The sequence below is a fragment of the Nuphar pumila genome, chromosome 12, assembly GCF_984573655.1.
Source record: "Nuphar pumila chromosome 12, dmNupPumi1.hap1.1, whole genome shotgun sequence".
Lineage (NCBI taxonomy): Eukaryota > Viridiplantae > Streptophyta > Magnoliopsida > Nymphaeales > Nymphaeaceae > Nuphar > Nuphar pumila.
The window spans coordinates 52,124,311-52,149,724 of NC_143260.1; the positions used below are offsets into that span (position 1 = coordinate 52,124,311).

Sequence of the window (25,414 nt, forward strand, 5' to 3'; positions counted from 1 at the left end):
TTTTAGCAGTATGCAAAATATCAAAAGTTTCCATAGTGTAAATCTTGCATTATCATATTAGGCATTGCATTTGGTTCGGATCCATAGGCAAAATCCATCATTTTTAGGACTTTCTTTGAATTTTAGCATTTAAATCATATCATTTCGTGATTTCTAGCATTCTAGGTTGTTTATCAGAGTGTTTAGATGCTTCATACCGAATTTGGTGCAATTTGGAATCCATTTGAGATTCGGATCATCCATAATACCAAAACAGGGTCCCGCAGGACTCGGATCCAAGTGAAAAACAAGCGAAATTCGCTATTTTGGCTAAATTTCAAATTGTCAAATTCTGATTTTACAGTCATAATGTGTTTAGCAGCATGTCATCATGCCTCATACTGCATTTTATCATCATTGGATTCAATTTGAATTTCGAAATCTCAATTTTACCTAGTTTTCCTTCAAAAAAACCTGATTTTAAAGATGTAACTTTAATTTTAGGGGTATTTTGGTCATTTTAACCTCAATTCCGAATTTCAAACTATTTTCTACTGAATTTCTTGCATTTTCATCATTTCAAAATATCAAGGAAGCATGAGAATATGGTTTATATCCAATTAAATCCAATAATTTCATAATATTATTGGAAAATCTTGGAAAAACCCACATATTTGAGCTAACTTTATTTCAAGTTTGGCAGGGACATTCAAAAGAAGGAGCTGAAGTCTGCAAATTTCTTTTATTTCATTTATTTAGTGATGTAATAATGTAAATTTTGGAATAAGAGAGTTAATTTCCTGCTTAGACTAGGATGCATATCATATAGTTTGAATTTATGCAAATATCCTGCTTATGTGATGCATACATCTTATTTCAAAAGCACTATGGATGTTCACGAATGGCACGTGCACCAACTCTTAGGGAGTTGATGGACTCGGTGGGATCCATATTTACGGCCCTAGTCGGAATATGGACGAGACCCAGATCCATCATCTTTCTACTAGTCACATTGAGCCTACACTCTTAGGCTATCTTAAAATGCACATCATATTCCAAAGTTTTCAAAATCATGTGCATCAAATCAACTAAATTCTGAACATATTCATGGCCACAGTCAGGATATGTGAAGGATTTATCTTGACTTAATGCACATTTTTCCAACAAATCTCTTAGAAAATCTTTTCAAAGTGCATTCATTCACTCATGACATTTACATCATGAAATCATTGATTCTCTCAAGATTTTCTCAAGAAAACTTCATTCTTAAGAAATTGATTTCTCAAGAAATTCTAAGGATTTTTCAAAATCGGTTTTTCCAAAGACAAGTTTTTCCACAGTTTTCCCAGGAAAATGATATTTTCTTAAGATATTCAAAAGAGTTTTCCAATCTTTCTTCAAGATCCAAAATCGATTTCCAAGTATTTCAAAAAGGTAAAATTCCCAGGATTTCGATTCCCCAAGTTTGAATTTCCTTCTCTAATGAGTTTTCCTATAAATCTCCCATCATTTTCCTAAGAAAACTCTCAAAGTCCAAGTTTTCCTAAGAAATATTTCCCTTTTCAAAGGTTCATCTTTTCTCAAGAATCACTTCCATTTTCCCAGGATTTTCAACTATTTCTGATTTTTTCCCATCTTTATAAGCTTTCTCATGTTTTCAAAAAACCCTTCTTATCTGAGTTTCCTGAGAAATTGACCTTTTTCCTGAGAGATTCTTTCCAACTCCAAATGTTTTTCTAAGCATACATCATGTTTTCCAATTGGCATTTTCCAAAATCTCATAGCACATGCCTGAATTCTCTGTGCATTTAGGATAGAACATAACTTTGATAATTTCGCTAAGTCAAGCATAGTTTTGGTCCTTGGTTCGATTACCCCTGTTAAAGGCGGCAGGAACGGTCGAACCTCGTACCGACAGGTCGAGCCCCATCCCATGGATTTTCCCGCAATTTTCAAAAACGGAGGCGAGTATTTCAAAACAATTTCCAAAATCCAGTCAAGTTTGAAGCGCGAAAGCGTTTCCCCTCTCTCTCTTCCGCAAGGAAGGGAAGACGGGGGAAAAATTTTCGCGACGAGAACAGGTTTGGCGACCGTGATGGGACCTGTCCTTGTCTGACCTAAATTATGCTTGACTTAGTTCAATTATCAAAATTATGTTCATAAAATGTCAGCTCTTTTACTTTCAATATCATGTGAGCCTAGGAGCCTAGATTCTGACCCAGCTGACATTGAATGCATATAGCTTAGGCATGGTTTGGTAGGACCATATTGAGGAGATATTTTCATGCTCACATAGACTTAGGTCTAAATACAATCCTCCTCAATTTAGGATCTGAATGCAAACAATGTATGCTTCTTCAAAATTTTCAAAATCTATCTCTCTAGGACTTAGAGCCCTCTATTTCTTGCATGTGATCATTTTTTCAAATCTCCATTACCTATCATTACCCGGTCTTCACGTTGCTGGGCTCTCTTCCAGAACCATAGTTCGGGACAGAGCCTCACAACTGGGCCAACTATTTGGGTTAACACCCCCCTACCACGTACCGTGGGCCACAGTCCGAAGTATATCGTTAGGCGCTCAAGGATGTTGGAAAACCTTACCTTAGAACCGGAGTTGAAATTCTATGCCACGTACCTCGGATTTCGGTTCGGGTATATCGGCATAACTGGATTGGACAAAGATGATCTGAACCTAGAGTTAGGATTAGGGTCCTACAGCTGTTTTCAAATTGATGCATCTAGAGTCAGCCTTTTAGGGAATGCTGAATGTGCATGAATGTTTGTGCAGGATGTGATTGTATGTGTATGATTTCCTTAATTTTTTTATATTTCCCAATGTTTTCCAACTTCTTAGGCCTTTTTCAAAACATCTTTATTTTCCCACGAGATCTTTTCTCAAACCCTGGATGATTTCCTCAAATATCAAATTTCTTTCAAAACTCCAGGCAATTTTTCATTCTACCCTTTCTACTGGATCTCGAATTTCTAGCTGCATTTTTATCCTGCCTGCAAAATTTTTCAAAATTTCTCATATTTTCCTAAGTCTCATTCTGAGTCTTTCTCTGTTTTCAGTTCGATGGCATCCAGTCAAATCGATCCGATCTTTCCTGAAGGTCACATCTCCTTCGAGGTGCGACAAGGTCGTCCTGAACATCGAGCTCTTAGCACCGGAACTTTCATTCCCCGGTGGTATTATTCCTGGCTAAAGAGCTTTTCCCGAATGTTCCCGGACCATTTGAGCGAGTGCGGATTAGAACTGGCATCAGCAGTCGGAAAACAGACCATCAATGGCAACCTGATCCATGCAATGGCGGAGCGATGGAATCCTCGAACGTGTACCTTCTGGTTCCCGTGGGGAGAGATGACTGTTTTAATGGATGAATTTTCAGAAATCATGGGGTTACCAGAACCAGCCGGTCAACCAGGAGACCCATTAGAGCATCAATTCTTTATCAATGTCAAGGGTTTGGACCCCCGAGACTCCTTAGCTCGTATGACAGGCCGCCGATCTTGGCCCCTAATCCAGTTGGAAGGAAATGAGTATGTTGACCTACTTGAGTTGTACCGCCAGTACGGGACCTTCGTCGAAGTCAGCTCGCTTTCAAGAACAGCCAAAGAAAAGATTCAGAATGCAATGGTTCTATGCACTGTAGGACTGTCCCTTTTCCCAGATGGACAGAACTACATGGACATCAGGATAATCCAACTTATGAGAAGAAGGGGAAGTCGGCAAACCAATCGCCTCTCCATAGCCATGGCAGCGCTCGCCTTCCTTTATCGAGGTCTGACTCGATTCTCACTTGGAGAATCCATTTTAGTTGAAGGATGCATCTACGCACTTCAGTCCTGGTTTTTCCAACACGTTCCAGCCCGAGCAAGCTCTTTCAGATACAATGGTCAAGAACTCCTTCCAGTGGTGCAGTACCGATCTATGATCAACAACATTCAAGAGGATGACGTTGTTTGGGACTATTTTGATCGGCAAATATCTCCTCCCAGATATACGTACGCTTATGGCAAGCGGTTCAAGTTGCTGGGACCATTCTTCTGCACTTACTACCAACCAGAGAGATGTGTTCGACAGTTCTCCCAGAGGCAGTAGTATGTCGAAGCCCGACTGTTATCAGGAGTTATGGCAGAGTTTGATCTCACTTCCGCACAATGGTCCGGGGCATATCATTCTGCCCGCTACGGCTAGGATTCCTTTGTCTCTCTCAAAATCTTTCCAGGTCCTAGAGTGTCTGCCGACTATCGTGAATGGTGGCAAATTGTTTGTCCCCCACCTCTTTGTCAAGACCAATAAAGTCATGTTTTCCCATTTCAATAAAATTTTCTTTCTATTGTGGTTTGACGACCTCGCCTAGGTAACAAGGCATATTTTCGTTGTTTATTTCTTTTGCAGAAGGAATGACAACGCAATTGTCGTGATTCCCACGACGACTCAGTCCCTAGTAATGGGACATCTTTTCCAAATTGTCTACCATATTTTCAACAAATATTTCTTCCAAAAGCTAATTCCTTCATAATCTAATCAGGTCTTTTGCCCTGCAGAGAGCATCCATACCATTTGATGGTTGAGACAAGATCAGTCAAAAGAACCACAGCATCCCAGTACTCGTCAGCCTCGGAAGAAGAAATGGGTTTCCCTCGATCCGAGAAGAGCCAAGAACAGCAGCAAGAAGACGATGGCGTAGACCCTCAAATGTATGCCATGTTCAGAAAAATGATGAATAAGATGATGAATGAGCAGCCCGGGACCAGCTCAGAAAGGAATCCATTCAGAGAAAAGTTTCATGGTCGTAGGAGTAAGAAGGCTCCCAAGAAGCAGATCCAGCCAGAAGAGATTTCAGATGAATCAGATTCCACTGAAAACACAGATGAAGAATATGAGGTGCCTCCGGCATTTCAGAAGCGTGGCCAAAGTAAAAGCCGCAGGTCACAAAGCAGAGATAAAGAAGAGCCTTTGCAAGCGCAGTTTAAAGAAATGGCCCGAGTTGTCAAGGATCTGCAAGCCCGCGACAAGGGCAAGAAAGTCTTCACCAGTGAGGACTTTTATGACGGCTTAGAAGGGGATGATGATCTGGAGAATCTCCCCCGTAAATTCATCAAATTCGATGGTTCTGGCGACCCAAAAGCGCACCTTGCCACTTTCTTTGCTAAATGCTCTCGGTTTAAGAGGGATAACCGAGCATTGTTTCTATGCTTCCCCCGCAGCTTGGAAGGAGTTGCAGCTAAGTGGTATGCTGAGCATATCAACCCCATCGAGCTCAAGGAGTTCGACAAAGTTGTGAATCTTTTTATTGAACGCTTCTTGTTCAACACAGAAGCGCTGCCTACATTAAGTCATCTCTGCAATTTAAGGCAAAATGAGAATGAAAAAGCACGGGACTTCATTCACAGGTGGAGATCAGCCTGTAATAAGATGAGAGATCCTATCTCGGAAAGGCATGCATTGTCCCTAATCCTCAACAATTTCTCGCAGCCGTTAAGAGGATTAATCTCCACAGCGCCGTCCAGGACCTTCATTGAGCTGACTGAACGAGCCGAATGGCTCGAGCTAAGTGTGGAAAATGGAGTCTATGAAGGCTTCACCTTTTCCAAGAACAACTCCCAAGGTGAGCAGAAGAAGAAAGCTCACTTCACTTATTCTGCCAGCAACAACAACAAAGGCCGAAATCAGCACAAAGGGCAGAAGAAAGATTACTGCTACAGCTCAGGCAGTTCGAACCCCAAAGACCAAAAAGCAAAGCCTGCCCCTCAATACAGCAAGCCTCCTCAGCAGGATCAAGGGCCGAAACTGCGTGAGAAGACTAGACATGAAGGATGGAGCTACGACAGAAAGTTTACTCCCCTTGACCAATCACTCGAAGACGTGCTCGAGTACATGCTATCAAAAGAGATGGTCAAATTGCCCAGATTGGCCGATCCCCCTGTGCCCATGGGGAAATGGAAAGATTAGTTCTGCAAGTTTCACAGGACAGTGGGACACAACACCGAGAACTGCTTTGTTCTCAAAAATATCGTGCAAGATCTCATTGAAAAGAATCTATTGGTAGAAGGAGAAGAAGAAGAGAAAATGGACATTCTCAACCACCCCTTCCCTTCGCACACCACAGCAGTAGTGTCTGCACAACCCTTTCTACCGCATGAACATATCAAGCCATGTTCTGCGCAAGATCTCCAAGTTCAGCATCAGGTGTCGGTGCTACGACAAGCAGCTCCAGATTCTAAGAAGATGGACTTAATTTCAGCATTCGGTAAAATGAAAGTTGCAGAAGCACCTGTGAAGTCAGTTCCCAAATCAAAGGAAACTCCTGACTTCTTCAAGCAAATCGTTAGACCAAGGCCAAAGAATTCAAGTCAGAAGCCTCTGACTGCTTTATCCAATGTCTCCATCCTTGACTTGGCCAAGAATTCTAGCAAGCACCGACAAGTACTGGATGATTTATTCAGGAAAATCAAGGTTAAACCCAGTACCACTCCTGAAGACATGGCACAGATTGTGAACTCTGCCATGACCAATGCGCCAATCACTTTTTCGGATGAGGACCTTCCAAAGCCTCATTCCTTTCATAATAATGCCTTGTACATTGTCGTTCGAGTCAGAGGAATGACGGTTCCCCATGTGCTGGTCGATGGAGGTAGTAGCCTCAACATATGTCCTGAAATGACCGCAAAGGCATTAGGGATCAAGGACTAGGAACATTCCAGATCCCATCACTATCTATGGGTTTGACAATCGTGGTCAAACGACCAAGGGCAAGATATTTCTGGAGGTGTTTATCAACTATTCGGTGCACTCCGTCCTTTTCCACGTGGTTAATGTACCACCAACCTACAACTTGCTGCTCGGAAGGACATGGATTCACAATGCTAATGCAGTGCCTTCTACCCTCCATCAATGCGTGAAGTGGTCAAAAGGTGGAATGATTACCACAATACTGGGAGAAGACCCAGAAGAAAGGCTCCCGCAGCCCATGATTCCTCGGCCATCATTCAATGCAGATATTCCCAGCATCAGGGAAAGTGAAGAGATCAATCTCGGGGAGAATCGAGAAATACTTCGGGCACCATCTCTGCACACAGTAGCCACGACACGATGGAAAGGTCCTCAATTCTTCAAGGTTGGAGGTCGAATCGATTACAGCACCATTAAGGATCATCCCTTGTTCCCTCAATTCATGAAGTCAAGAAAGGGATTCGATTTACTCCTGAAGCATGGCTATCAACCCTTCAAGGGACTCGGCAAGAATGAAGATGGCCGCATCGAGCCAATGATCCAGAAACATCGTCCCCATAGAGCAGGACTAGGGTTCTCCGGAGGAAGCTCATCAAGGAAGACTGTTTTTGTCAAAGGGGCACAATGAAGACCATTTGTCATTTTCTTTCTATTCTTTTCCAAATAAATGTCTCATTTTACCAATGTCATTAATCAATTCAATCAATAAAATTCCCAGTTTCTTTGTCTATTCGGATGCCATCTGTCTCCCTTCCTGTCTATCTCTTCATTTTATAATTCGATTTTATGTATGGTTCTCTTCAAATGATTGCTTGTCTTACTATAAGCCGATTTATCTGAACCAGATTTCTTCTCCAAAATTTCAGAATGACTTCTCGGACAATCAAGAAGCTCGTTCTCAATCCCAAGGCCTTTCAGAAGTCGACAGCAATTCACAGAATCAAAGCAAGCACCGGAAATAACAAGAGTGCAAAGCAGTCTGATGATTGTGCAGAATATGATCAGTCTCTTCAAGGATTACCGGAGTTCGCCGCAGTTCAGAAGCAGGACGAACCATCTCCTCTAGTACAAGATCCAACTGAAGGTGTCAATATCGGTTCAGAGGAAGATCCAAAAATTCTCCAGATCGGAACCAGTCTGAATCCGGAAGAAAAGAAAAGACTTACAGATTTTCTCAAGCGGCATGAAGAAGTGTTCGCATGGACATATGAAGACATGCCGGGCTTAGACCCCAAATTAGTCGAACACCGTCTTGTCTTAAAGCCGGATGCTAAGCCAGTCAAGCAGAAGCTGAGAAAAATGGATCCCAGAATAGAACAACAAGTCAAAGAAGGACTTGAAGATTTGCTCAGAGCAGGATTTATTCGAGCTATTGACTACCCAGATTGGTTAGCCAATATCATCGTCGTCCCAAAGAAAAGTGGCAAAGTAAGGATCTGCATAGACTTCAGAGACCTCAACAAGGCAACTCCGAAGGATGACTATCCACTTCCAAGCATCGATCTTCTAGTCGATAGCACGGCAGGACATGCCATGTTCTCTTTCATGGACGGATATTCCGGCTACAATCAGATTAAGTTGGCCGCCCGCGACCAATCAAAAACTTCTTTTACTACGCCTTGGGGCACTTTCTGCTATACGGTTATGCCTTTTGGGCTCAAGAATGCTGGAGCAACGTATCAACGGGCAATGGCTGTCATCTTTCATGATCAGATGCGCAAAATCATAGATGCATATGTTGATGATATTCTCGTGAAATCTAAAGAGGAAGAAGATCACCTCGAAGCACTTGAGCAAGTCTTTAAGAGACTCATTCTTTACAAGTTAAGGCTTAACCCGCAAAAGTGTGTCTTTGGAGTCGAATCAGGCAAACTGTTGGGTTTTCTGGTCAGCAAAAAGGGAATTGAAGTTGACCCGGCCAAAGCCAAGGCTATCATTGATATGCCACCCCCGAAGAATCTCAAAGAGCTACGTAGCCTTCAAGGACGTATGCAGTCAATCCGGCGATTCATTTCCAATTTGGCGATGAGATGTGAGCCCTTCAACCACTTACTCAGAAAAGGAGTTAAGTTCGAATGGGGACCAGAATGTCAGCAATCGTTCGATCGAATCAAGAAGTATCTTCTTAATCCTCCCATCCTGAAGCCGCCAGAATTGGGAAAACCTCTTTTGCTATACATCTCAGTTAATCAAGTCGCATGCGGTGGATTCTTGGCGCAATACAAAGAAGGCAGCCTGATAGAGCACGCCATCTACTATGTGAGCAAGACTTTCATAGATTATGAAAAGAGATACTCTCAAATAGAGAAGACCTGCCTAGCTCTGGTATGGATGTGTCAGAAGCTAAGACACTACCTGCTAGCATCAGAAGTCAAAATCTTGTCTAAACTCAATCCTCTCAAGTATATCTTAGAGCAACCTTTCCTCAGCGGACGAGTCGCAAAATGGCAAGTCTTACTGATGCAGTATGACTTAGAATATGTCTCGCAACAATCAATCAAAGGCCAAGCAATTGCAGATCAATTGGCGGATTTTCCTCTGACCGAAGAAGTGAAAGCCGAAGATGACTTCCCTGATGAGCAAATTTGCAATACCCAGCAATTTCCAGTCTGGAATTTATTTTTCGATGGTTCAAAGAATATGGCCGGAATAGGCATCGGAATTTTATTAATCACTCCTGAGAAGGAGATGATTCCATTTTCTCTCAAGCTAGACTTTCAATGCACTCACAACATGGCTGAATATGAAGCCCTGATTCAAGGTCTAAAGATTCTACTAGACTTCAATGTTAAGAGAGTGCATGCCTATGGCGACTCATTACTTGTTGTCAATCAAGTTTGAGCCGAATGGCAAGTCAAAGATCAGAAGCTATTTCCCTATCAGAAAATTGTTTCAGCTCTTATCAGCAAGTTTGAAGAATTCCAGCTCTTCCATATCAAGAGAGATTTCAATCAAGTGGCCGATAGCCTAGCCAGTTTAGGCTCCATTATGGCATTCAAGAATGGAGAATCTTGTCGCTCTTTTGAAATTGGCAGACTTGACCAACCTGCCTTCATTCCAGCGGAACAGGTAAACCAGGCTGAACAAAAGAAGAAGCCTTGGTATTACAACATCAAAACTTTCATAGAAACTGGCGAATTTCCTCCAAAACTCTCAAAGAAAGAGCAGCGAGCAATCCAGCGTATGTCTACTCGATACTTCATTTTGGCCAATGTCCTCTATCGTCGCGGATTCAGTTCAGAGTATTCCAGATGTTTAGATGAAGACGAAGCCAAAGAAGTCGTGCGAGAAGCACACAAAGGCATCTGTGGTGGTCACGTTGGCTACCAAACCCTTGTCAAGCAAATCATAAGAGCAGGGTACTATTGGAAGACTATGCAACAAGACTGTTATCATTATGTGAAGAAGTGTGTGCAATGTCAAATACATGCACCTTCTATCCATGCTCCGGCAACTTATTTACAGTCTGTTGTCTCTCCATGGCCATTTTCTATGTGGGCCTTCGATGTTGTAGGTCCCATCACTCCTTCAGCTTCAAATGGCCACAAATACTTCCTTGCCGCAACAGAATATTTCACCAAGTGGGTAGAAGCCATCAGTCTCCGCACAGTAGAAGGCCGACACGTGGTCTCTTTTATTCACAAGAACATCCTTTGCCGTTTCGGCGTCCCGCATGACATTGTGTCAGACAACGGCAGTCATTTCAAGAATGAAAAGATGAAGACATTCTGCTCAAAATTCAAGATCTATCACCATTTTTCTGCTTCATATTATCCTCAAGGGAATGGTCAGGCAGAGGCCACCAACAAGATTCTAATTCGTATCTTGGAGCGAACTGTGGAAACAGGTCGTGACTGGCATGAGAAGATCCACGATGCACTATGGGCCTATCGGACCACCATTCATACACCAACGAATGCTACCCCATCAGAACTGGTCTATGGAACAGAAGTAGTATTACCACTACATGTTCAGAAGCCTGCTTTGAAATTTGCTTCACTTCTGCAATTACCTCTTGATCAATACCAGCAGCAGCGACTAGTGCAGCTAGACTTACTCGACGAGAGAAGGCTAAAAGCAGCAGAGCATGCTCAATCCTATCGCCAGAGAGTAGCCAGGCAATATGCGAAATCTATCATCGAAAGAAGATTCAAAGTCAATGATTTAGTACTTCGATCCACAGCTTATCTCAAGCATCGTCCCGGCGGCAAATGGTCGCCAAATTGGGAAGGTCCCTATGTTGTCAAAGAAGCATTACCCCGCAACTCATATTGGCTCATCAATGCCGATGGGGTAGAATTGCCAGATCCTATCAATGCTCGACACTTGAAAAAGTTTTATACTTGAAACATTTATTCTCCTCTTGTAATCCTTCCTGTTTCTTTCAAATAATGATCCAACTTTCTTTCCCAGTTACACTGGGGCATTTTAAAATTTTGTTCTATATGCAGGCAGGATAAACAAATTCCTCATTTCATGCACATGTGCATTCATATACATCAATTCATATTCATTTGCATTCAATTGCATTAACAACAATCTGGTCAGTATTGGGATTTCAACAAACAGTCCCATCACGATTCCTAATGATTCAAAATCGAAAGGTCATCACCAATACTGAACCAAAACCCAGCGCTCGAACTGGTATTATTCCAAAATCCAGTACTCAAACTGGCACATTTTCAAAATTCCAATTTTTCAGAAAACCGAGTTCCGACTCGGGTTTTATTTCAAATCATTTTCATTTGTTGATCCGGGTTCCGACTCGTGATCTCATTACATCATTCGAGCTCTGACTCGAACTCTTCATTCTCCTTTGTTGATCCGGGTTCCGACTCGTGATCTCTCTACTTCATTCAAGCCTTGACTCGATTTCTTCATTTTCCTTTGTTGATCCGGGTTCCGACTCGTGATCTCTCTACTTTATTCGAGCCTTGACTCGAACTCTTCATCTTCCTTTGTTGATCCGGGTTCCGACTCGTGGTCTCTCTACCTTATTCGAGCCTTGACTCGATTCCTTCATTTTCCTTTGTTGATTCAGGTTCCGACTCGTGATCTCATTATCTTATTTGAGCTCTGATTCGAGCCTTCCATTTTCCTTTGTTGATCCGAGTTCCGACTCATGATCTCTGTATTTTATTCAAGCTTTGACTCAAACTCATTATTCTCCTTTGTTAATCCAAGTAATTTCAATCATCAGGGTCCGTCAATTACTCGAATTTGATATTTTGTCCTCCAAATTCCAATTTAAATCTTCAAATCAGGCAATTCTCCAATTTCGACCTCTGGGTCACCCAATTTTCAATTCTCAATTTCAATTACCAATCTCAATTTCGACCTTCGGGTCTATCAATTTCCAATTTTCGACCTTCGGGTCAATCAAACTCCAATTTTCGACCTTCGGGTCAATCAATTTCCAAATTTCGACCTTCGGGTCAATCAATTTCCAATCTTTGACCTTCATTTCCAAATTTCGACCTTCGGGTCACCCAATTTCGACCTTTTGGTCAATCAATTCTCAAATTTGACCTTTTTGGTCAAATCAATTCTCAATTTCGACCATCAGGTCATCCAATTTCGACCTTCGGGTCATTCAATTTTCAGCAACCAATTTTCCAATTTTCAATTTCGACCTTCGGGTCAATCAATCTCAATATCCAATTTCAATCATTTTCTCTTGCGAGAGACCCTTTTTAGGGAGAGCACGAGGGAGCTCGTTCTTTTCGCATGCTATCCAATTTGTTCACTTAGCCCCTTTCAGGGAGAGTTTGAAGGGACTCGCGTCTTTGTGAACCGTTTGCAAAACAATTTCCAATTTCACACGAGGAACCCTTTTGATAAGGGAGAGGCTCGACGGAGACTCACTTTTCTTGTGACCCCCCAATTTCATACTAGGCCATTTTCGTCATGAAAGACCCTCTTTGCAGGGAGAGTGTGATGGACTCGTTCCTTTCATGACCCAATTTTCAGACCTCACTATTATCGGCCCCCTTTCCATAAGAGAAGCCTAATATTAGGGAGCTTTGACGAAAGCTCAATTTCTCTTCGAAAGTTCGTTTTGCAAACACCTCCTCTTCAGGGAAGAGAGGAGTATTTCCCAATTCCCATTCAGGTAAGGGCTAAGCCTGAGTCTCTCTTTTTGGGGAAAAAGAGAGGAGAATTTTCGTCGCGGATGTATTGAGCCGGATTTCAAATACTCATTTTCACCAAGGATTTCAAGAAAATTTTGTCAATTTGTCAAATTATTTGTTGATTTTAGAATCTTTATTGCACTAATCAGTTTACCTTCAGCATTACTTCCAAAAGAGCAAAGCTTTTGCGAAAAGGGATTCAAAACTCAAATTCTTTCTATTGGCCAACCAAAAGGATGGAGGATAAATCCTCAATATGGCCAGAAAAGAAGATTCAATGTTATTGAAAAGTCATAGATGATCGATATTGATCGCAGTCGATGGCACATCTTTAAAGGCTATTCTTGCAAAGATGAGGCAGTGGAAATATCCTGAGTGCTAGAAAAGAGAGAATTCACCCAAACCCTGTCTCCTCAAAATCACCTAAGCTACAATTGAGTATCCGCAAAAGGGATCCCTCACCTGTCGTCAAGATGAAGGCGAATTAGGCGAGTAGACCCCCGGGGCCAAAGAAGATTCGAAACATCTCCAAGATGACGGAGTTTGTGACGGATCCTTCCAGGGAAAGTCCAAAGCACTGTCGAGATGAAGGCAGATGCGATGAACCTCTCGACAATCCCTAAAAGATATTTAATTTCAGCTATCGCCCAAAGATCTCCGAACCCATCATCCAAGAAGGATCAAAACATCTCCAAGTTGAAGGAGTTTGTGACGTACCCTTCCCAAAAGAGAGAAAGAGAGGAAAAAGAAAGAGAGAAAAAGTAAGAATATCTCCAAAATAAAGGAGAATGTAGAAAAAACCCAGAGAGCCAAAAGAGTGCAGAAAGAGTATCATGAGAGAAGCCCTCAGGATATCAAACTGCCAGATCTATCAAGAATCCTCTTTAATCTTGTGAAATTCTATTATCAATACTCTTTCATCAATTGCTTTCACAATATCAAAATTCTCTTCCCTGTTCATATCAAGGAAATTGATAACTTCCTTGAAGAAGGTCAATTGCGAGCAATTTGGATTTCAAATCTCGATTCTACAAAGTGAACCTTGTCTGGAGGTAATGCTTTGGGTAGAAAAGAAGGAATATATTTGCAACAATGTGCAACATTCTCAAAAATTTTGAATCAACAATAAAATTCTCAATATTTTGACAATATTTTCTAGCTATCCTGACATGAAGTGAGAACTTGATGTCCACTTTCGATGCATCCTGACACCAATTTTAAATCCCTCCTAAGGACTTGATTCCTTCCCTTCTTTGAGAGCATGAACTCTCAGATTGCACACTTCCCTGTGTCCCCACTGTCCCACCATAGACAGTCCCATTTCGGTTCGAGGTCGAACCACCAATCATTTTCCCGCAAAAGGCAATTTCAAAAGCTGATTTTAGTCTCAGCAATGAGACGCCCAAAATCAACCCCTTTTCAAGCTTTAGGGACCCCATTTTCCTTCCTTTTGCAAAACCCTTGTTGGATTTATTGTGCAAAATCCAAAGGTTCCATCATGGTCTCTTCCTTCAAGGATTCCATTCATCTTCCGCCCGATCAGGATAAGGGTATAAACATGAGCCTCAATCAAAGAGGTATTTCATTTTCCGCCCGATCAGGATAAGGGTATAAACCTGAGCCTCAATCAAAGAGGTATTTCATTTTCCGCCCGATCAGGTTAAGGGTACAAACCTGAGCCTCAATCAAAGAGGTATTCCATTGTCCACCCGATCAGGATAAGGGTACAAACCTGAGCCTCCATCGAAGAGGTATTTTATTTTTCCGCCCGATCAGGATAAGGGTACAAACCTGAGCCTCCATCCAAAGAGGTATTTCATTTTCCGCCCGATCAGGATAAGGGTATAAACCTGAGCCTCAATCAAAGAGGTATTTCATTTTCCACCCGATCAGGATAAGGGTACAAACCTGAGCCTCAATCAAAGAGGTATTCCATTGTCCGTCCGATCAGGATAAGGGTATAAACCTGAGCCTCATTCAAAGAGGTATTTCATTTTTCCACCCGATCAGGTTAAGGGTACAAACCTGAGCCTCCATCGAAGAGGTATTTCATTTTTCTGCCCGATCAGGTTAAGGGTACAAACCTGAGCCTCCATCGAAGAGGTATTTCATTTTTCCGCCCGATCAGGATAAGGGTACAAACCTGAGCCTCCATCGAAGAGGTATTTCATTTTTCCGCCCGATCAGGATAAGGGTATAAACCTGAGCCTCAATCAAAGAGGTATTTCATTTTTCCGCTCGATCAGGTTAAGGGTACAAACCTGAGCCTCATTCAAAGAGGTACTTCATTTTTCCGCCCGATCAGGTTAAGGGTACAAACCTGAGTCTCATTTCGATGAGATATTCCATTCCCCAATCAGGTCAAGGGTAAAAACCTGAGCTTCATTCCATGCGAGGTATTTTTGTCCCATCCAGGTCAAGGGCATAAACCAGAACTTTGCTCTCACAGAGCAAATCTTTCCTCTTCATTCTCCATTTCATATCTACCATCTTCCTCGGGCTAATTTCTTCACACTCAGTCAGATCCTTCTAACTGAGGCATTTTTTTTATGTATAGCCCAAATTTGGTGTGTTTTTCTTTGCCACTAAGCTCGGCCATGAGCCGGCTTAGTAGCAAAGAGGGGCATCTGTAAACACCCCAAATTTTTACTCACCTCCCCAACATTTCCACCAAGCATCAACATCCAGCCTCTGAAATCGCTGGAGGGCAAAATGGTCATTTTCTGAGCCCGGACCTTGCAAAAGTCCAAATTTCATCTGAAACTCTCAAATTTTCTCTATTTTTATCTCAGATGTTCAAGATTTTACTCCTGACAGGAGACAGACATCTCCAAGTCTTGGTTCAAGATTATATTGCATAAGACATGTCATTGCATATCATTGCATGAGCATTTCAAATCACTGCACTGCACATCATGTCATTTCGAGGTCTAGAACTCTCGATTTCAAAATCTTCAATCCAGATTAGAATTTTAACTCTTTTCAAAATTGATTTCAAAACCCTGGGTCTTCAAAATTATCAATTTTTTCCATTTTACCCCCAGGACTCTGAATTTCAAAATATTTCCTCAGGAAAACCATCTGGATAGTTTTCAATGTGGATTTCAGTCACTTCACCTCAGATTTTGCCCTTTTTGACAATTTCAAATATCTTTCTTTTACAAAATCGCCCTACAAGGGCCAACTCTTTCCAAAATTCCTGTTTTGCCCATTAGTCCAGATTTTATGAAAATTCCAAAAAAAGAAGTTGTGGTTTTATCCTTATTTCAATAAAGAAGCAATGTGGGACCCACACTGAGGTGGTGTCACACAAGCTTTCCTTTTGAAAATTTGAATTTCGAAAAACCCAAAAATATAGGAGCCTTGTCCCTTGGATTGGTGCCACTTGTCATTTCTCTCTCCTCCCATTTCCATGCCACGTGTCAGTGTGGGGCTACCTTCAGAAGCCGCCACATGTTATCCCAATTATCTGCCATATGTCACCCTATCCATCCTGCGCCATGTGTCATTCCAAGACTACCAAGAGATGCCAAGTGTCATAGGTTGTCCTGTCTAGAAAAAGTGGAGCTTGTCTCCTCTGAGGTGGCGCCACTTGAAGTGTGTCTCCTGCAGAGGACACGTGTCAACCCCTCCTTCCTTCTAGAAAAGTAGCCTGACACATGTCCTCTTCCTACTTTTCTCAAAAAAAGTAGGAGACATGTGTCACTCCTAAATTCCTACAGAAAAGGTAGGCTTGTCTCCTCTGAGGTGGCGCCATCTGGAGTGTCTCCTGCAGAGGACACATGGCAAGCCCTCATTTCCTCAGAAAAAGGCAAGTGCCATGTGTCATTTTCTACTTTCTTCAGAAAAGCTAGAATTCAAATATTCAAAAATCCCCATAGGTGGCGAAAATCAAGAACTCCTACCTTTTTCATCCTGTCTGAGATGGCGCCACATGGCTTGGCCCACCTTCTCTCCCCTCTGCCACGTGTCATTCTCTGCTTCTTTCAGAAAAAGTAGAGGACACATGTCTTCTCCCTACCTCTTTCAGAAAAGTAGGAGACACATGTCACTCTTGGCCTTCTTTAGAAAAAGCAAACCATTTAAAATTCAAACAAGGCATTAGGTGGCGAAGATCCGGAGCTCTGATTTTTCCAGATGGCCTATGAGGGCGCCACATGTCCCTTCCCTCCTTCTCATCCCTCTGCCACGTGTCATCTTCTGCTTCTTTCAGGAAAAGAGGGTGACACATGTCTCTTTCTCATTCCTTCAGAAAAAGTAGAGGACACATGTCCTCTCCCTATTTTTTTCAGAAAAGTAGGAGACACATGTCACTGCCCTCTTTTTCCTCCCTCTTGCCACATGGCATTGTAGGAGCCACCCTGAGGTGGCGCCACATGTCCATCCTCCATTCCTCCAGGGCCAACCTCCATTTGAAATTCGAATTCTCCTCTGAGGTGGCGCCATCTGAAGAACCTCCTCCAGCAGGCTGACACTTGGAACCATCCTGGACTGCCACATGTCCAGATCTCCTTTCACCAGAAAAAGCAAAATTCAAATTCCTCTGAGGTGGCGCCTTCTGAGCCCACTGCTCTGTCCTTCTGACATGTGTCAAACACCTTTTGAGGTGGCACCATTCCAGGACTCCACTTGGCTCCATTTTTATTTTTTATTTTATTTTTAATAAAGGTAGCCCACCATGAGGTGGTGCCACCTGAAGACTCCCTACAAAAAGTGAATTTGAAATTCAAACTCCAAGAGAGCACCCTCTGAGGTGGCGCCTTCTGGGAGCTCCCTGCAGAGAAAATCAAGCAAACTTTTAAAAAATTCCAAATTCCCCCTGCTGAGGTGTCTCACCCACAAAATTTCCATTTTTATTTTTCTCAAAAAATCAAAATAGCCTTTTGAGGTGGCGCCACCTGAGGGCTCCCTGCAAAAGCCAAATTCGAATTTCAAACCCCTCAGATGACACCTTCTGAGATGGCGCCACATGGAGGGCTCAGATTGAGCCTGTTTGAATTTCAAAATTTTTTTCAGAAAATTTATAAAAACAAGGGTTCACGCCCAGCCTAGGAGATCATTTTTTTTTGCTCTTGTGAACTTGGAAAATCCAACCTAGCCTTCCTAAAATCCGAGTTTGAACTTTGGAAATTGTGCCCCCTTTGGCTCATTGAAGAAGGTGGAGTAGAGCTCGTGCTGTGGCGAATTCGATTCCAACAGAGGTCGATTTTTGTGAACCATCTGAAGCCCGGAGCGAAGAACGAAGGAAGTTCGTGATAGCCTCCCCTTTCAAGAGCTCCTACGCTGCGTAACGAAACAAGGTGCACTTCTTTTCCCATTGATAGGATTCCATGATCCGATTCGGGAGTCGTTTGAAGAAAGAGCTCATCCGAGAGATGGATTGAGCTATTCTCATAAAACGACATATATAAAATGTTTCATTATGCTTCCTTGATGATTTTAAACATGCATGTAGTTAGCTAGATTTAATTTGCATTTTATTTCATTCATTTAGCATATTTCATGAATTAATTAGGATTAATTTAGCCTTTATTTCAATTCTGCTTATTTTCAGTAGGTCTCTGTTTTTGTCAGTCAGTCCACACATCATTTCATGCATTTATTTTTTATTAAAAATCCCAAAAAAATCACGGAATGCGCCCTTACGTGTCCCTAAAATTTTGCCAAAAATTCGGAGCCATTTGAATTTGTTTACTGCGGTAAACATTCAAAATGGCATGTCGGGTTATGTTACCCGGGACACGTTTTGAAAATCATTTGCCGACTTGTAAAATCGAGATATCCCTCATGGGAGATCCGATTTTAGATCCGAAAGATGTTATGAACTCGGGAGAATGTCTAGTTTTTAATACGATTTTTGCAGATTTTTCTGATTTTTTTTTATGTCTAACAAAAATCCGAGAGTTAGGGACACGTGTCAGAGCCTAATTTGGGCCTCTGAGATCTTGGATCGACTTAGGGCTATGGTTTCTCTTTGTGTGTTGCTTTAAATCCGAAACTGTAAAAAGTGAAAGTGATGTCCGAGATGTCCTCTGTTTGAATATAAAAGCCTGTAATTTGTAGAACAGTGTTGACCCCTGCTTCGGATTTTTCTTGTCAGCCCCTTGTTTTTCTACATTTGTCTGTTCTGTTAGTTTAGGCAGAAATAGTTATATTTTTATTTGTGTTTACGTTGATCAAATGCCAAAGTCATAAACATGAAAGTTGTTCATGTAGGTGTAGTGCATAACTCTGATTAATTTCATAAATTTCCATGGCCGTTTTATATTTGTTGGTCATTTTACATCAGATTAGGGTGATTTTTACCTCTGTCAGAACTAAATCCCTGTTGCCGAACTCACCATGGCTCAAATCCTGAGGCTGTAAAAACCAAAAATGTTCCATTTCGGGTCTTTTAGCAGTATGAAAAATATCAGAAGTTTCCATGGTGTAAATCTTGCATTATCATATTAGGCATTGCATTTGGTTCGGATCCATAGGCAAAATCCATCATTTTTAGGACTTTCTTTGAATTTTAGCATTTAAATCATATCATTTCGTGATTTTTAGCATTCTAGGTTGTTTATCAGAGTGTTTAGATGCTTCATACCGAATTTGGGGCAATTTGGAATCCATTTGAGATTCGGATCATCCATAATACCAAAACAGGGTCCCGCAGGACTCGGATCCAAGTGAAAAACAAGCGAAATTCGCTATTTTGGCTAAATTTCAAAATGTCAAATTCTGATTTTACAGTCATAATGTGTTTAGCAGCATGTCATCATGCCTCATACTGCATTTTATCATCATTGGATTCAATTTGAATTTCGAAATCTCAATTTTACCTAGTTTTCCTTCAAAAAACCCTGATTTTAAAGATGTAACTTTAATTTTAGGGGTATTTTGGTCATTTTAACCTCAATTCCGAATTTCAAACTATTTTCTACTGAATTTCCTGCATTTTCATCATTTCAAAATATCAAGGAAGCATGAGAATAGGGTTTATATCCAATTAAATCCAATAATTTCATAATATTATTGGAAAATCTTGGAAAAACCCACATATTTGAGCTAACTTTATTTCAAGTTTGGCAGGGACATTCAAAAGAAGGAGCTGAAGTCTGCAAATTTCTTTTATTTCATTTATTTAGTGATGTAATAATGTAAATTTTGGAATAAGAGAGTTAATTTCCTGCTTAGACTAGGATGCATATCATATAGTTTGAATTTATGCAAATATCCTGCTTATGTGATGCATACATCTTATTTCAAAAGCACTATGGATGTTCACGAATGGCACGTGCACCAACTCTTAGGGAGTTGATGGACTCGGTGGGATCCATATTTACGGCCCTAGTCGGAATATGGACGAGACCCAGATCCATCATCTTTCTACTAGTCACATTGAGCCTACACTCTTAGGCTATCTTAAAATGCACATCATATTCCAAAGTTTTCAAAATCATGTGCATCAAATCAACTAAATTCTGAACATATTCATGGCCACAGTCAGGATATGTGAAGGATTTATCTTTACTTAATGCACATTTTTCCAACAAATCTCTTAGAAAATCTTTTCAAAGTGCATTCATTCACTCATGACATTTACATCATGAAATCATTGATTCTCTCAAGATTTTCTCAAGAAAACTTCATTCTTAAGAAATTGATTTCTCAAGAAATTCTAAGGATTTTTCAAAATCGGTTTTTCCAAAGACAAGTTTTTCCACAGTTTTCCTAGGAAAATGATATTTTCTTAAGATATTCAAAAGAGTTTTCCAATCTTTCTTCAAGATCCAAAATCGATTTCCAAGTATTTCAAAAAGGTAAAATTCCCAGGATTTCGATTCCCCAAGTTTGAATTTCCTTCTCCAATGAGTTTTCCTATAAATCTCCCATCATTTTCCTAAGAAAACTCTCAAAGTCCAAGTTTTCCTAAGAAATATTTCCCTTTTCAAAGGTTCATCTTTTCTCAAGAATCACTTCCATTTTCCCAGGATTTTCAACTATTTCTGATTTTTTCCCATCTTTATAAGCTTTCTCATGTTTTCAAAAAACCCTTCTTATCTGAGTTTCCTGAGAAATTGACCTTTTTCCTGAGAGATTCTTTCCAACTCCAAATGTTTTTCTAAGCATACATCATGTTTTCCAATTGGCATTTTCCAAAATCTCATAGCACATGCCTGAATTCTCTGTGCATTTAGGATAGAACATAACTTTGATAATTTCGCTAAGTCAAGCATAGTTTTGGTCCTTGGTTCGATTACCCCTGTTAAAGGCGGCAGGAACGGTCGAACCTCGTACCGACAGGTCGAGCCCCATCCCATGGATTTTCCCGCAATTTTCAAAAACGGAGGCGAGTATTTCAAAACAATTTCCAAAATCCGGTCAAGTTTGAAGCGCGAAAGCGTTTCCCCTCTCTCTCTTCCGCAAGGAAGGGAAGACGGGGGAAAAATTTTCGCGACGAGAACAGGTTTGCGTATCAGATGTTATATATTGTATTTTGTATCATATAGATGTTTTTTTTTCGTTTGCTTGCATTTCTTCTTTTGATCCTGAAATTCAGCATCGACTACCTGTGTAGATCGATGTTAGAGTTCTGGGTAAAATCATCTCTCGCTCCCTCTTCCTTCCCCTCCCACATCAAACTCTACCTCTCTCGATGGATCCCGGGGGTGAGTCACAGTGATTCTAACGGCGAGTCGTAGTGGTTCCAGTGAAGACTCTCAGGTTGTCACTCCTGTTGCACCATTGAGTCAGCAAAAATGGAGAAATTGCTCTATTCAGCTTATTGATGGAGATGTTTCATTTAATGTTTCTGGTATTAATGATTTCACGAAACCAATGAAGTTTGGTTAATGTGGACTTTCCTATGGAGTAGCTTCCATCATGGGTCCTCAAAGTAGTGGAAAAGCACTCTTCTCAATCATCTTTTCCATACAAATTTCAGAGAAATGAATGCTTTCAAAGATGCTGATAGAAGAGAGAGAGGCAAGGATGATGATGCATTTGAGGAGCAGAGTGCTCTTTTTGCCTCAGTTGTTTCAAACATAGCATTTATAAACATGTGGTGTCGTGACATTGGATGTGAACAAGCAGCAAATAAGCCTTTCTTGAAGTTTGTTTTCCAGGTTATGATGCGATTGTTCAGCCCTCGGAAGACAACTTTGCTCTTTGTCATTCGTGATAAAGCAAAGACGCCTCTTGAAAACTTGGAACCAGTCTTGAAAGAAGACATACAGAAGATATGGGATACAGTTCGCAAGCCACAGGATCATAAAGACACTCCACTTAGTGATTTTCTTTTTAACGTGGAAGTTGTGGCACTACAAGGAGAAGGAAGGGCAATTTAAGGAACAGGATTTGCTCTTAGTGCAGAACAGATCTGGAAAGTTATTAAACAGAACAGGGGCCTTGATCTTCCTGCACACAAGGGAATAGTGACAACTGTCCGCTGTGAAGAAATCACTAATGAGAAATTATCTCATTTAACAACCGATGAAGATTGGTGTAAGCTGGAAGAGACTGCACGACTTGGCCCAGTTTCTGGGTTTGGAAAGAATCTCACTACGATTCTGGATTCCTGTTTGTCAGGGTATGATATGGGAGCTATTTATTTTGACGAAGGTGTTAGAGTGGCAAACACCAACAGTTGGAATCCAAAGCACTCCATCTTGTCTTTCCTGTATATCAATCGGTGCTGGGACACCTAAGGACTAGAACTCTAGATAGTTTTAAAAAAATTATCTTTGATCGAGCTCTACAAGGTGAAGGATTTGCTATGGCTTCTCAGAATTATGCCATTTGTTGCATGTCAAAATTTGATCAAGGATGTGTAGATTCCTATCCATATTTTCTCAGTTGATCAGCATCATCCAAGGTTTCTTACAGAATGGTATAGTAGATACCTGAAAGCAAAGATGGAACCAACCAGTCACAAAAGAACCCTGTGCAGAAGGTGAACAACAAAAAAAAAACCACCAAATTATATGAAGTCCACAAGCAGTTCAGATAAGAGGAAGGAGAGCATGCAGGTAAGTACCCATGTACAATCCATCTCCATTACAACATCGTATATAGCACATCACAAGCTGCCACACTACATTACATTCACAGCAATTTCCAGCCTCCCATCTTCATTTATGCACAGTATGTATGATGCACCCCTTTCTCCAGTTATACTTTTTGCTGCACATACTCCTTCGTTCCCTTTAGCATTACCCATATTGCTTCTCCACTATCATTACATTGGCACTCCCACTCTTCATTGCCTTGTTTCCATTCTCTGTCACCATTTCACAGCACTAGGTCCCTACTTCCCATCCACTTAGGACCATTGACTTGTAACATATTCCCTGGAAAATTGTTCCAACATACCTACCACCTTCAAATGTTAGCAGCAGCAACAACTTGCTACTGCTCAATCAACATCTTCAGCCCTTTTCACGTCACTATCACTCTCTTCGCTTCGTATTCATGCCCATTCCACCTTTGTTACTTACACTCTCCTGTAAAATAGACTAGCCACAATATCTTTCACATACTGGCTGCTGTCACCAATGCAATATACCCTCACAATTAACTGTTAGAACTATGTATATACTGTCATACCCATTTCATCACATCCTGCATGTGTCTCATTATACATTTGTTGGGATATTTCCAGAATAGTATGCTCCTTTTGAATGTAGGTACATTATGCTTATGTGAGTATCTTTCACCTGTATCAAGCATAACATTTTAAACAAGCATATAGGGGTTCATGTTTTACTCAAGGCATTTCATATCACTCACTTACATAGATATTCATATACATTCTAGCATTCATCTTTCTAATAGCCTTGGATATTACATACCTGTTTTCACTTGTAATATGACATTTTCCATCTCTCTATATATTCGTAGTTTGCTGAATCAGTTTTGCAGGAATCAGGTAGAAAGTTTGTTTTCCCTTCTTAGTTTAGGGATTTTTAATTTCCATTCAAGATCAATATTGTAATAGCCAGGACTTAATGAGAATTTACATTTCCAGTTTTAGATAGAATGAATGTGCATTGTAAATTTCATGAATTCTTGATTTTCATATCATTTTCATCTCATTTCTCAAAAATCTCACAATGGTGAAACACGAATGGCACATGCACCATTTCGTAAGAGGTAATTAATCCTAAGTTAATGATTTACATCAATGGCCATAGTCAGGATGTAAACAAGACTTAGGATTTTTATTTTTTACGAAATAACACTGGATCCACACTGGATCCATTTTCAAAATTCATCATATCTCCTCAAATATTTTCTTCTTTTATCAGAATTTAACTTAAAATTAATTCAAAATATATACCAATGGCCATAGTCAGGGTATATTGAGAATTAATTTCATTTTAAATTTCATAAAAGCACCAAATGTGCTTCATTCTTCACCTGAATTTAAATATAGATTATTATATAATACATTCAATGACCATAGTCAAGGGTGTATTATATCTTCAATCTTATTTTTAATTCATTTAAAGAATGAAATAGCTTTTCAAAATCCAATTTCAAAAAAATTTAAATACATTCATCATTTAGGATAGAATTGCATCATATTTCTGAAATTTCCTCTTCAAAAACTCCAAGTAATGTAAATACTTTCTTCAAATCTATCTTCAATCCTTATCATTCTTTCAATTTTCAAAATTCTATTTCACTTTTAAATCTCAAAGTTCAATCTAACTTTGAGATTTCAAATTCATTTTATATTCAAAATTCAAAATCAGATTTCAAAGTTCAATTTAACTTTGAAATTCCAAATTCATTTTATATTCAAAGCTCTAATCAAACTCCAAATTCAATTTTAACCTTGAGACTGTTGATTCATCTTCTAAATTCCAAATTCAAATACTCCAAATCAAATCCAAAGTTCAATTTAACTTTGTGATTTCCTTCATCTTCCAAATTTTAAATTCAAACTTCCAAAATCAAGGTCTAATTTGACTTTGAAATTCATTTGTATATTCAAGATTCAAATTCTAAATTTCATTTTTTTTAAAAAGCTCTTGATTCATCTTCTGAATTTAAACAAACTCCAAATTCATGTTAGGATCCAGAATCCAAATTTCACTTTGGATCTCAGACTTCAGATCCAATTCCCCCTTAGGATCTAGAGTCCAATTCCACTTTGGATCTCATACTTTAGATCCAATTCCCCTTTTGGATCCAGAATCCAATTCCACTTTTGGATCTCAGACTCCAGATCCAATTCCATTTTAGGGTCTAGAATCCAATTCTACTTTGCATCTCAGATTTCAGATCCAAATCCATCTTAGGATCCAGAACCCAATTCTACATTTGGATTTCAGACTTCAGATCCAAATCCATCTTAGAATCCAGAACCCAATTTCAGATTTTAAATCCATCTTTAGATCCAATTCCATTCCCAATTTTACATTTCAAATCCAATTCTATTTTCAGATCTCATCCATTCTTAAATACCATTTGATTATCTCAGATCCATTCCAAACTTTAAAAAAATCCAAATTCAATTCCATCTCAAGTATTCATTTCCTTTCCTAAATTCAAATTCAAATTCAAAGCCCTG

At 40.3% G+C, this 25,414-nt stretch overlaps 1 pseudogene; it reads left to right on the plus strand.

The window, feature by feature from the left end:
• The window catches only part of LOC149820898 (protein ROOT HAIR DEFECTIVE 3 homolog 1 pseudogene), a 43,741-nt pseudogene extending 21,045 nt beyond the window's left edge, over positions 1-22,696 (plus strand).
• Positions 22,697-25,414: the final 2,718 nt, after the last annotated feature.